Source organism: Chiloscyllium plagiosum, chromosome 4, assembly GCF_004010195.1.
Source record: "Chiloscyllium plagiosum isolate BGI_BamShark_2017 chromosome 4, ASM401019v2, whole genome shotgun sequence".
Lineage (NCBI taxonomy): Eukaryota > Metazoa > Chordata > Chondrichthyes > Orectolobiformes > Hemiscylliidae > Chiloscyllium > Chiloscyllium plagiosum.
In genome coordinates this window covers 80,962,580-80,976,393 of record NC_057713.1, presented here as the reverse complement: position 1 = coordinate 80,976,393, position 13,814 = coordinate 80,962,580, and the positions used below count along the sequence as shown (strand labels likewise).

The 13,814-nt window shown below is 37.9% G+C and overlaps 1 protein-coding gene across 4 annotated transcripts in view; it reads left to right on the top strand.

Annotated features, from left to right (window-relative positions):
* The window catches only part of LOC122549141 (coiled-coil domain-containing protein 102A-like), a 564,343-nt gene that overhangs the window by 199,145 nt on the left and 351,384 nt on the right, over positions 1–13,814 (top strand). The gene's annotated exons all lie outside the window — the stretch shown is intronic.

The window sequence follows — 13,814 nt, the reverse complement described above, 5'->3', positions numbered from 1 at the left end:
TATCAGAATATATTTTTCCCCAACAAGTTAATACTGTGCCTGAAAGGGTGATGGGAGCAGGTCTTGCAGTAATTTTCAAGGCGAGGTTTTATTCCTACATAAGAAGGAAATGGGGAAAGAAAAGAGATACGGGGAAACAGCATAAGAATGGAACACATTTTCAAAAAGTCAGCAGAAACATGATGGACTAAGTAATTTCTTTCTATGTGTCTGGTGCTATGCCAATAGAAAATCCTCAGCAGCGTGATAAAACCAGCCTTGTTTAATGTCCTCCACTTTACATGGTGTTCTTTCTGTTGATGTGGTCAAAGTTATTTAAACTTTCCAAGTAAAAGAATCCTACTTGTACATAAAGTCAAGTTTAAGGTAAAAATCATGGCTCCTGTGTGTAAAATTCATGCATAAAAGTATTGGAGCTGTGTTCGGGAATATTGTGTTGTGGACCTGTTTTATGATTAGATTCCCTACAGTGTGGAAACAGGCCCTTTGGCCTAACAAGTCCACACTGACCCTCTGAAGAATAACCCACCCAGATTCATTTCTCTACGTTTACCCCTGACTAATGCACTTAACACTATGGGGACCTCTGTAGATTTGCAGGGTAGAGTTTTGTACATACTATTTGAAACTGCAAGAGTTTTGAAAGAATGTTAACAGAACAGAAACAATTAAATTACAGGTTTCTTTAATTGAGATGTCATGAATTTAATGTGGAAAAAAAAATAAGAGACAAGAAACACACAATGACTAAATCTGTAAAGGTTCAAAGGCACTTAGGGCCATAAATGTAACAGCTGTTGGAAGAATAACTGCACTAACTGGGTGCCATGTGTATTTTGTTAATACAGTACCATAAATCTCCATTATCCTTGGCTACTTCCAATGCAATGGTCTTTTGGCATTGAATTCTGAAGATTGTATCCAGTAAATAAAAAAGAAACTTCTGTCAAGTAGCAGTTTCAGATGCGGTAATAGGAAATAGGAAAAAACAGACCAGAGATTCTTAAAACAGTATTTTTAAAACAGTACTACATGGAAGATTAGTTACACTGTACACCAGTTTATTGGCTCGTTAAATTCAGTTGTTAAACCTGTCCGTTGCTTACACAGGAAATTTTTTTAAAAAGTGTTCTTTATCTTTTAAAGGGGCTAAAAAATAGACATTCACAAAGTAGAACTATTCTGATTGGTGCTTCATGAATTAGTTGTCTGTGTTTAGTATTGCTTTGAATCTCCAGCCACATGCTGCCAAAGGAGTTTATAATAAAGATTATGCAGGCGCACTGTGGATAATTTCATACCTAGTATTAGCCAATACAGTAAAAAGAGAAAATGGTTGTGGTTCCAATTCTGTTTGCTATCCGAGTTCTGGGGAAATTTCCCTTCAACATGAGGGTAATCAATCAAGAAAACTTCATTATTTGCCATCATTAATTCCAATTAGACTTCACCCATCTTTTACATTTTAGATACCTTAGACTTTCAGAAAACATTCCAGTCCCTCTTTAAAGTCTTGAGGTAATTCATGTGTTAAAGTCTGTAGTCCGAGAATCTCATTTCGAGGTCAATAACTTTATGAAAAAAATAAACTGGTACCTAAACCATGCCTGGTTTTAATATCTAGCAGTGATTTCTGAAAATTCTCCCCCCCTCTATATTTCACAAATAACCTATCCATCTGACCTGTTTACCTAAACAGAATCTATTTCTTTCTTCACAATGACATTCTTTCAAAGTTTTTGCTTTAACATTTAAAGAAACAAATACCTAATGAATTTAGCCTAATAATTTTGACTGCGATTATTTTGGTGGCTGTCCAGGACTGTCAGCAGTTTCATTCTCCAAATCAAAAGTTTGTGGATTCAAGCTCCACTTGACAGACTTGATTATGAAATCTAGGCTGACACTCCAGTGCTAAAGTGCTGTTGTTGAGATGACAGATGATAAGGCCCCATCTACTCTATTGGGTGGACTTAAAAAATCTTATGGTGCGATCTTAAGGAGAAACAAGGGAGTACATCGCAGTTTTCTGAATCTCAGCACGTCTGGTAGCATCTGTGGAGAGAAAGCAAAGTTAACCTTTCAGGTCAAATGATGCTTCTTCCAGGATGCTGCCAGACCTGCTGAGTTTTTCCACCAATTTATGTTTGTGTTTCAGATTTCTAGTTTGAGTTTTGTTTTGCTATTGGTGGGATGTTGCTGTGTGTAAATGGCACTTCCTAGATTCCAACAATCCAAATCAAGAGTACTTTACCTGCATTGAAATGTAATGGGTGCAATGTAAAGGGTAAATGTTTTACAATCCCAAACTCTTGATTCTCTCCCCATATTAAGGCACAAAAAATGGTCTAATAGTCTAAATGTGACCATACTGATAGGTTGTAGCAGGTGAATATTGCTGCTCTAGTGCTGCATTTGATTGTTCTAGCTATACATTCTAATACCCTATTTACTTACCGTAGAGCTCATGACATTGTTCATTGATGTCTGAAGTTCTGTGAACTAATTTGATAATGAGATTAATCTCATATTCCATCCTCTTAAGTAGGTAATCTGCAGGGGAAATATGTGGATTGTACTGCCCTGACCCAAAGTTTATCTTGTTGAAATTATCCTACAGAAGTGCATCCCCAACTGTTGGCTCCATTTTCTCAATGTGTCCAGATTGTGGGAAGATACGACTTGCTGGGGCAATAAAAGATTAGGATCCTTCTAATTCTCCTTCTGTTTTTCCTGGTAATCCGGTTAAACAACAATAGAAGATCTATTGTGAAATCATGGTGATGGACCTCTATCAGTTAAAACAAACCATAAATACAAACAAAATGAAGTCCCAATGCTCAAAAGGCTTTTGCACAATAGATCCAATATCAGCTGTCCTCTTAAATTTGCCATACTTAGCATATGCCATGGCACAAATTACTTATCCTAAATTTTTTTTGGACATGAATCTATTATTTGCATTGAATGAATCAGTACTATCTAATTTTTCACCACCTCACTTGGGAATCTATTCCATTGATTTGCCATTTGCTTTACACAGTTTATTTAATATTGCAACTCCCTTGCACAACTTTTTGTCATAAGAATGTTTAATTCTTCATGCAAATCTTTTATCTAAATATTGATAAATATGGAGGAGAGAAATGTTCCTAATATGGATCCACAAGGTACTCCAATTGTACACAAAGACCTTGCTGGCTGCTACCATTGATAACTGCACTCTGTCTATTTGAATGTAATTAATTTGTTGAATAGTTTATAATCTGACTGTCAATCCTACAGGACACAGATTTTATGCAATGACTTTCTGTCTAACTCCTTGATAGAGGTCTTTTTGGCAAACCATGATGTACAATAGTTACCATAATCTTCTATCATCCACCAAATTTATTACAGATGCACAATCCTTTATCCGAAATGCTCGGATCAGCTGGTTTTTGGAATTCAGAATTTTTTAAATTTCAGAATAAGTGACAGTTTGATGGTGAAATTTTAAAAAATCTAACCAAACAGCAGTTGTTCTGTGAATAAAACGGGCCCTGAAACAATATTGAGGCCTGCCAGTACTGGGCCCATGCTCACCCCCACGTCGCATCTGAGTGACACACATCGAGTAGGTGTGGACTTGGGTTAACTGTTTGCACGCCAAACAACCTTTTAATGAGAAAAAAACTTCACAAAGAAACCTTCGGATTTCGGAGCTTTTTGGATTTCAGACAAAGGGTTGACTACCTTTACTTCTTCAAAAGATTCCACCAAATATGAGAAGCAGGGCATGTTTCCAAAACTTAAGTGTAACATTTACCAGAGGGACAAGTTAGGATATCTCCATTCATTTCATCTTGTCCCTGACAAAAAATGATATTCAAATTAATTGGCATAAAATTCCAAGTTCTCACTGATCAGTATAACTAAAGAAGTGCATTGTATAGGACAGGTTCTGGTCCATGGCAATATTCTTAATCTAAATGTGTTATTAACTTTATCCTGGCCTGTCCTTAGGTGAATGGGCTAGGTGGATATTTGTGATAGAAAAAGAGTCTACTTTGGGAAATCAGTGTAGATATTAAAACATAGGGTTAGGTGACATTTTGTTTCTTCACAACGTTATCAATCTCCAGATGAAGTTGTTAGAATGTAGATCTACAACAAGTTCATTTTTCTACTCCACATTTATCAATATTTAGATAAAAGAATTAAGTGAACAATTAAATATTTTTAGGACACAAATTTTTATGTGTGAGTTGGTACAGTTATGAAGTAGACCAGACCCTCTCAAGATATTTTAAGAAGGAAAGCCTAGACCCTGGTATTTTCTTATTTGATAGGGAAATGTAAAGTGTCTGTTCCAGAAACAATGCAACTAGTCAAACTACTTGATGTTAAGCAAAACACAATTTATTTTGTTAAAAATCACGCAACTCCAGGTTATAGTCCAACTGGTTTATTTGGAAGCACTAGCTTTCGGAACGCAACTCCAACCTCCTGCTGAAGGAGCAGCACTCTGAAAGCTAGTGCTTTCAAATAACCCTGTTGGACTATAACCTGGTCTTGTGTGATTTTTAACTTTGTACACCGGCACCTCCAAATCACAATTTATCTAAACATTGTCGTTAAAGTACAATCAAAGAAAGAGGAATTTAGAATAGTTTAACTCTATTGGAAAGCTAAACAGAATAATAACTAAAGTAACTATTACTAATTAACTGTTCCAATATAGTAACATTCCATAAACACATCCATGGGAAAAAAAAAAATTCGCTCTCAGATTCTCACATGCAGTTCTCCTATCCAGAAGGGAAAAAAAACACCAAGAGAAAATTCAGAGAGAGTAGCAGCCAGGCGACCTTCACTGAGGCTACCCATAGTTTCTGATACTACTGAAAAACCAAAACTCAGAAATCCTAATCTGTAAGAGCTGGCCACACCCATTCCAGCTCTTATTAAAAAAAAACCAAGTCTCCCAAGCTGTATTCTCAGGTGGTTTTAACATGCCAAATCGGCACTTCCTGTTCAATTTCTCTCTTAAAAGAAACCAGGACAAAACAAGTCTTAAAGCTTTAGCATCGTCACAAGTTGCAGCAAATTTTCTTGGCAGTGGGTTTTGGGCACAGGTACTTGTTTACCCTTAAAGATTATTGCTCTTGTGATACCAAGCTTAACTCTGTCAGGTCAAAAACATTTGAGAATATCTGGCAGCCTTTTGATCACATGAAACCAATCTTCAGTGATAACCTTTCACCATGCCTTTACTTATGGGTCGTTAGCTGTTTTTGACTGAAGCTGGTTATAGATGTGCTGACCAAAATGTAATAGATTAATTTTGAGCACATCTTCCAGCTCAGTATCTATGCTGTTGATTTTTAGATTCAGTGGAATGTGTGTATCTTTGTTCATGTTTGTCAATCTACTCAGCATATCTGAGGCAATCATTTCGATACCAAGGTTGTAGTAGACATCAAACTCTTAAGTCTGTAGTTTAACCAGAGGTTGCTGTCGTCAACCTGATATTTTTTGTCAGTAGTTTGTGCCAAATATTTTCCAATTGCTTGTGATTGGTTTCTGCAGTTAATTACTTACTGTGTGGAATCGTCTGATACTGAAGACAAGAGCAAGTGCTTCATGCTCTATCGTGAATAATTGGATTGTGCTTGCAATGCACCTGAAATGAAATTGGTTTATCATCTTGCATGATACATACTCCTAACCAATTCTGCAAAGAAGCAACTTCCAGAATTCCTTGGGTGATAGTATTGCAGGGTGCTATTTTGTCCTGACAATGTTGTTTTGGTATTTTTGTGCCTTCTGCCATATAAGTGGCATTGGTTTCTTTAGGGTCACTCCCAATGAAAATGTTTTGTCAAAAGAAGATCATAATTTGAGAAATTTAAAGAAATTGAAGAATCCAAGGCATTTCTGTAGATCTTCTTTATTTTGTGGAGTAGGCATTTGTCTTACATCTTTGACTCTGCCTGGCCTAGGACAGATTCTACAACTTGAGTAATAGATCCAAAAATGTCTTCATTCTTACATTCGCCTTGCAATTATTTTTGCAGTGGAACATTCCTACAGTGAGTGAAGGTTCTAATCATACTAATTTTGCCCATCAGCAACGCATATGCATCTAGTCACTCTTTCTATAATTCTGTTCATGTGCCACTGGAACAGATCTTGAAGACAGATGATGTGAAAGATAGTCTCTGGAATCAATATCTTCCAAATGATGTTCTTAAGGTAGTGACTTCCTGAGATTCCCTGTTTAAGTGTACCAACCAATGTCCATATTTGGCATCCAACCTGGAGAAGAATTTGGTTCTTGGGAATGTAGGATTCAATTCCTCTAGTGTTGGAATCTTGTGTGGGCATCTCTTTAGAGACAGTTTTAGAGATTGAGGATCGTACCCTGATCGTACCATCTTTCTTTCATACTGTTATGGACTAGGCCAGACCACTCAAAACATTCTTAAGTAGCAGCCCATACCATAACTTTGCTACTTGTTTTGGTAAGTGTACAGTGAAAATTACCCAGAGTAAGTTAGCATGGTTGACTACCAGATTTTAAAACAGACAAAATTTATTCACCCAATTATGGAATGAAACACAAAGAACAGAATATAGAATACCCGCTGAACTCAGTATATCCAAACTGGATTTAATTATGTTGTTCCAAAAAATACGTGCAACAGTCCCAATAAACAAACCCTTTAAACATAGAGCAAAAATGAAACAAAGGCTTATAAGTCAAAGTTAGAAGGGCAGAAGGAGAGTGAGTCTAGCAGTCTGAACTGAACTGACGAACAACAAGAATTCAACTTTCAGGACTGACCACTCCCATTTCATTATACAGGTTACTTCTAAAACATGAAAGCTGTGGCCTAAAGTCTCATCTGTTTACGTATAAACAAAAAGGCTTCCCAATACCCATTCATCTCTGTAGCAAACCAGACGTTTCAGAGCCTGGATTGTTTTATGACCCCTCTGAAAAAAAACAAGGACATGGTATCCTTGAGAAAAGGAACAGCTTTTAGAAAAAAGGACCAGCTTTGTAACAACACACATATAATTAAATTACGCCTGTGTGGTGGTCCTCAATGCGGATATGCCTTTCCACCTCATGTCACCCATTTTACACTTAACTGTTTTCTTGATTGTGAATGCTGTATTTTCTGAGATGGCCAGTTGACTGAATTAATCTTCACTGAGGTGAAATGTAATACCATATTTGAAATTTCCTATGGCAGTGAACCTGATTGTAAATCCTAGACTGAATATATTGAATATTCTTTGGTTTACATTTACCTTGTCTACTGGGTGATCTCCTGGATAGTCAACATGTTGAAAGTCGTACAGTTTGGTAATTCTGCCACTGCTGATCTTTTTGACTCTACCAGGTAAAATACTTGTGGTTTCCGTGGTGAATTGCTTTGTTAGTGTGTCAATGCAAGGGATCGGTGACCCATTGTTTGCAGCTAACTCAGCATTGTTGGTTGTACCATTGAGTTTTAATGATCCCAGTGCTTGTCCTTCAGAATTTGGAGTGGTGAGACATTTGCAATAGCTCCTGTGTCAATCCTGGACTTGAGTTTTTTGTCAGTTTTTTAGTGCAAGATTGGGTGGCAATGTGGAAAGACCTTTGATCCTCTGGTTGGAGGTTGCTGCATTCTGGTTCTGAATTCTGGTGTGTGTGTACCTGTGAACATTTTGTGCACCAGCTTATGTTTGTGCAGGTTTATAGAGTCATAGAGATGTACAGCACGGAAACAGACCCTTTGGTCCAACTTATCCATGCCGACCAGATATCCCACCCCAATCTAGTCCCACCTGCCACCACCCGACCCATATCCCTCCAAACCCTTCCTATTCCTATACCCAGCCAGATGCCTTTTAAGTGTTGTAATTGTACTAGCCTCCACCACTTCCTCTGACAGCCCATTCCACACACACACCACCCTCTGCGTGAAAAAGTTACCCCTTAGGTCCTGAACCCTTTCAAGTTTCACAACATCCTTCCTATAGGAAGGAGACCAGAATTGCACGCAATATTCCAAAAGTGGCCTAACCAATGTCCTGTGAAGCCTCAACGTGACCTCCCAACTCCTGTACTCAATGCTTTGACCAATAAAGGAAAGCATACCAAACACCGCCTTCACTATCCTGTCTACATGCGACTTTATTTTCAAGGAGTTCTGAATCTGCACTCCAAGGTCTGTCTGTTCAGCAAATACTCCTAGGACCTTAGCATTCAGCATAGAAGTCCTGCCCTGATTTGCCTTTCCAAAATGCATCATCTTGCATTTATCTAACTTCATCTGCCACTCCTCAGCCCATTAGCCCACCTGATCAAGATCATGCTGTAATCTGAGATAACCTTCTTCGCTGTCCACTACACCTCCAATTCTGGTGTCATCTGTAAACTTACGAACTATACCTCCTATTGCTGTGCTGCTTTTATTAGGTTGTTCCATGCTATAGCCTTTGGCTGCATCTTTGAATTTCTTGCATAGGCTGGCAAATGTCCTTTTCTACCACATGCTTTGCACAGATCTTAGAATGGAGGACAAATTTGCAGTGGGTGTGACAGGTCATACTTATCCGTTGCCATGTTGTTTGCTTGCATTTGTGTCCTGGCCACTTTGTCGATGCTCTTTGCTGCACCTAATGTTTGCAACTGAGGAAAGATCTATTATCTTGGGTGGGATGGCATTCAGGCAGGGCAGTGAATAGATAACTAAAAGTATTTGAGGCAATTTGAGTTTATTGGACTTGTGTACATGACTCACACCCAAAATTCTGCAAACATTTTGACCTGTATATTTACTTTATGCCCTAAGTAATTCTGCTTTTGGGCACAAGTTTGGAAGAGTTTCCTACAGAGAATGTTCGGTTCACCTCCCAAGGGAAGCATTGTGATTAACAATAATGCCAAAGCAGAAACTTAAACTGGCAGTGCAAGCATACCTTGAAGATTTTACTTAGATTTGTGACTCAATGCCTCTCCTTTATTGAAGTTAGTTTGCTATGAAAAATGCTATTGTTCGTTTGAGTGGGTAATCTGGCCTGAGAACCAGCTCATAATGATCTCTGCCAATTATTACTGATGCAAAAGGTTCAGCAGGATCAGATCTGACAAAGCATTTTTTATTTTATTCACTGGTGTTAAAGAAGTGCTCATGTTAGGGCTCCTGCAAGGTTCATTCAAAATTAGCTTAAGGAGCACAAAACAAAGTTCTGAAAATGCAAGCCTACCTTGTGCTCAGTGTATTTTAAGTATGTTAAGTGCGTGTTATGTATTCAGTTCTGAAGCACTCATGCAGGATTCAGCTTCTCTCTCCACAAATGCTGCTGTGTTTCTCCAGCACTTCTATTTCTATTCAATTTAAGTCTTCCCATTTTGCACCATTTTAAAAAGTATTGTGCTGGAAACCAATCTTTCCCATCCCTCCAGGTTTTTATAATTCGTGGAGCCTCATCATTCTATCGGTTTGTAGGTGTTCCACAAGATTCTTTAAAATTGAGCATTTATTTGAATAGACACAGATAGGTTTTAAATATTTTTAAAAACATTTATGAAGAAATTGATTACTGTACACCAGTGAAACAAGTAAACAGCTGTTTATGGTTTTTGAAAGTCATTTTCTGTTATTTAAGTCACAGACATTTTTTGTGATATGCCCATTTTCAGCTGTTTTAAGCAAAAATAACACTAGGGTCCATGCTGAAAGGCATAACGGAATTGTGTACAAAATGGAAGGGAAAACAATTAATTAATAAAATACAACCTGTTTGCCTTGGTTCATGGAAGATTTTATGTTTGTAATTTTGCCAATTAGATTTCCTAGGAACATGAGCCTAATGATAACAATGAGTGCAGTTTACTTCTGGATTTCCAATTCCCATTCAGAGCACCAATACTATCCCTTTCAAAATGCAGTTAGTTATCCAAAGTTGCTTTTAAATTCCAACAGGTTTGCAAAAAGAAAGTCACTTTTTTTCTGTTTGGACATCAATAAAATGATATGAGTATTTTTCGGTTAGAATGTGCTATTCATTGCTTGTCATGTAAGAAGAGAGGAAAAGTATTTTTAAAATAAGTTCAGCGATTGGTATTGTCTGGTGGAGGTAAGCAATAGCTAAAACATTGTCCCCAAAAATGGGTAGAGTTTTGGTTGCGAAATTATGTTCTGCCTTGTCATCAACCAATATGGGAGAGGTCTTGAGGTGAATTAAGAGCTATTTAGTAAGAACAATGACTGTGATAATTTCAAACAATTTACATCCCAGAGGGAAAAATCAGTTTAAAAATAAGTAATATTTGAAAATGAATACACTGGTCATACTGGAGAACTGTCAAGTCAATTCAGTCTGTGTCACTTGCAAGTTTTACTTTCTTTTGTAGTTTAAAAAAAAACTCCATGTGGCAAACAACACATTGGGTGAAGTTTAATGGAGGTGCTGTGTGTCTTGCCTGCCTATGGGAGAATCAGCAAGAAAGCCTTTTGGAAAGGTCTGTTACATCAAGTGCCAATCAGACACTTGACTGGACATTGGCAGGCCTTTCCTGGGATCAAAGTGTTGGTGGCAGGGTAGTGCATGGAAGTGTTGCCAATGGCACTGTTGCTGGCTAATTAGAGATTGTCAGCTTGCGTACAGTGCAGAGGTAGTGGCTGCTTATGGAAATAAGTAGCAGATCAGAAAGCATAAGTCTGAAATGTTAACTCTTGTTTCTCTATCCACAGATGTTGCCTGCCCTGCTGACTATTTTGAGCATTTTCTGTTCTTATTTCAGATTTTCTGTATCTGAATTACCTACTATCTGCTTTGTGATGTATTTGAGATGTTTTATCTCTTCATATTCCAGTTAAATTCTTGTCAACGTCCTGTGGGATTATATGAATTATTCCGAGTACATGAAAGATAAAATTCTTCAAAGAATGAATAAATCTGTTCTTATTGTTGTGTAATCGACCTTTCTCAAATAATAGGCAAGACTATTAAAAGTTTGTAACAGCAAAATTGTTTCTTAAATATTCATCTTTAAAATGATGGTCTTTTACAAATGGACTGCAATGCACAAGATCTTTGCCATTTCAGACAAGCTGAACAGGATACCATCATCAAACACATCTTCTCCTCACTCCCCCTGTCTACATTTCACAAGGATCATTACCTCTGGGACACCTAGTCCATACCTCAATCACCAACACTACCTCCCTCTCCACTGCATCTTCCCATGTAACTGCAGAAGTTGCAACTCCTTCCCTCCTCACCTCCACCCTGCTCACCATCTAGGGGCCTAAACGGTCTTTCTATGTGGAACAGCATTTCACCTGCACCTCCTCCAATCTTGTGTATTTTACTCACTGCACCCTACACTGCACTGGATAAAACAAATGCAGACGGGTGATCACTTTGTGGAACACCTTTGGTCTGTATGGCATGCAGGAACCTGACCTTGCTGTAGCTGGTTATTTTAACATAGCGTCCTGCTCGCATACCCACATGTATGTCCTCGGCATGCTACAGTGTTCCAGTGAATCACAGCACAAACTGGAGGAATATCTCATCTTCAGACTGGGTATTTTACAGCCTTCTGGACTTAATATTGGGTTCAACACCTTTAAATTGTGAACCACATTTCATTTCTTCCCTTTCTTTTCGCTTGTTATTATGTTCTATGTCTCCATCTCAGTGAGGACTGTCTGTCCTTTCAAGTCTGGCAGGAGAAGTGATATGGAGATGCCGGTGTTGGACTGGGGTGTACATTGTACTTTGCTCAAAAACTGCATGAATCCATGTAAGATTCTGTTAATTCATTTTTTAGATTAGAATCAGTCTAAACATTATGGCACAGACAGTAGCACAGAGGGGTGCTAATACCCAAATACATTGTCTGGACTGACACCAATTGTTAAAGTTCACTTGAGAATGTAACTTGTGAAAAAAAAGTTTTGCAATTTACATATAAAAGAAGTGAAACTAACATGGTTATTCTAACAGATGAGAGACTTAATAAACAATCAAGGTAATTTTCAATGTATAATTTCAGTTACATCTCACTATAAACGTTTCCAATAAATTCTGTCTCTTACAACCTTATACTCCACAACCATCTGATGAAGGAGCAGTGCTCCAAAAGCTAGTGCTTCCAATTAAACCTGTTGGACTACAATCTGGTGTTGTGTGATTTTTAACTTGCCAGGAGAAACACATTGTTCTGCCGTTCTCACATTCCGATCACTTAATCTGACTATCAACATCTTTTCTCCGTGAGCATTCTATACCCACTACATTCCCCCTTCCAAACTAGAGTATGAATGCTGTCCCTTCCACACTTTACTTCAGCTCTGATGAAAGGTCATTTAGATTTGAAACAAAGTTAAAAATCACACAACACCAGGTTATAGTCCAACAGGTTTAATTGGAAGCACTAGCTTTCGGAGTGCTGCTCCTTCATCACTTGATGAAGGAGCAGCGCTCCGAAAGCTAGTGTTTCCAGTTAAACATGTTGGTCTATAATCTGGTATTATGTGATTTTTAACTTTGTGCATCCCAGTCTAACACTGGCATCTCCAAAGTTAGACTTGACACGTTAGGTTGCTGTCTCTCCATGGATGCTGTCTGACCCACTGTGATCTCCAACATTTGTTGTCTTTAGTATAAGTTAAATACACTCATTCCACTTTGGAATTCATGGAAATTGCTTTCAAACCTAACAAATAATGATGTTTTAACATTTATTGGATGCTTACATTCACAGGGAATATTCTCATTTATGATGACACAGCTTTCATGCTCACCTGAGCAGAATCCAGTAATATTTATTAAAAACAATATTTCTAATAATAATAATCCATGTGAAAATAATTTTGAGAAGTTTTATAAAAAATAGTAATGTCGAAAGAATTGTAAAGCACCTGAGAATAGGTTAACCGATTAATCACCCATGATAAAATCATATCCTTCAAAAAGCAGAATTATTGCTGTGAAAAGTTGGAAAAATTGCTTTTTAGATTTAAGACCTTGCCCTGGATTTTGCAGTCCGAGTTCACCTATAGGGTTCCTGTTAGCTAATTTTGCTAGACAGCAAGAATGCGAGTCATATTAATGTCAACAGCTTGGGTTTTTTTCTGATTCAGTATGTGGATGTACCTACTTGAGAAGGTGCAAAACTTGACCTACACTTGGGAACTAAGGCAGAGCAGGTGACTGTGGTGTCGGTGGGGGAGCACTTTGGGGCCAGCGACCATAATTCTATTAGATTTAAAATAATGATGGAAAAGGATAGACCAGATCTAAAAGTTGAAGTTCTAAATTGGAGAAAGGCCAATTTTGACGGTATTAGGCAAGAACTTTCAAAAGCTGATTGGGGGCTGATGTTCGCAGGTAAAGGGACAGTTGGAAAATGGGAATGCTGGATGACTAAAGAAATTGAGTATTTGGTTAAGGAAAAGAAGGAAGCATATTTAAGGTATTGACAGGATCGATCGAGTGAATCCTTAGAAGTGTATAAAGGCAGTAGGAGTATACTTAAGAGGAAATCAGGAGGGTAAAAAGGGGACATGAGATAGCTTTGGCAAATAGAATTAAGGAGAATCCAAAAGGATTTTACAACTACATTAAGGACAAAAGGGTAACTAGGGAGAGAATAGGGCCCCTCAAAGGTCAGCAAGGCAGCCTTTGTGTGGAACCGTAGAAAATGGGGGAGATACTAAATGAGTATTTTGCATCAGTATTTACTGTGGAAAAGGACATGGAAGATATAGACTGTAGGGAAATAGATAGTGACATCTTGCAAAATGTCCAGATTACAG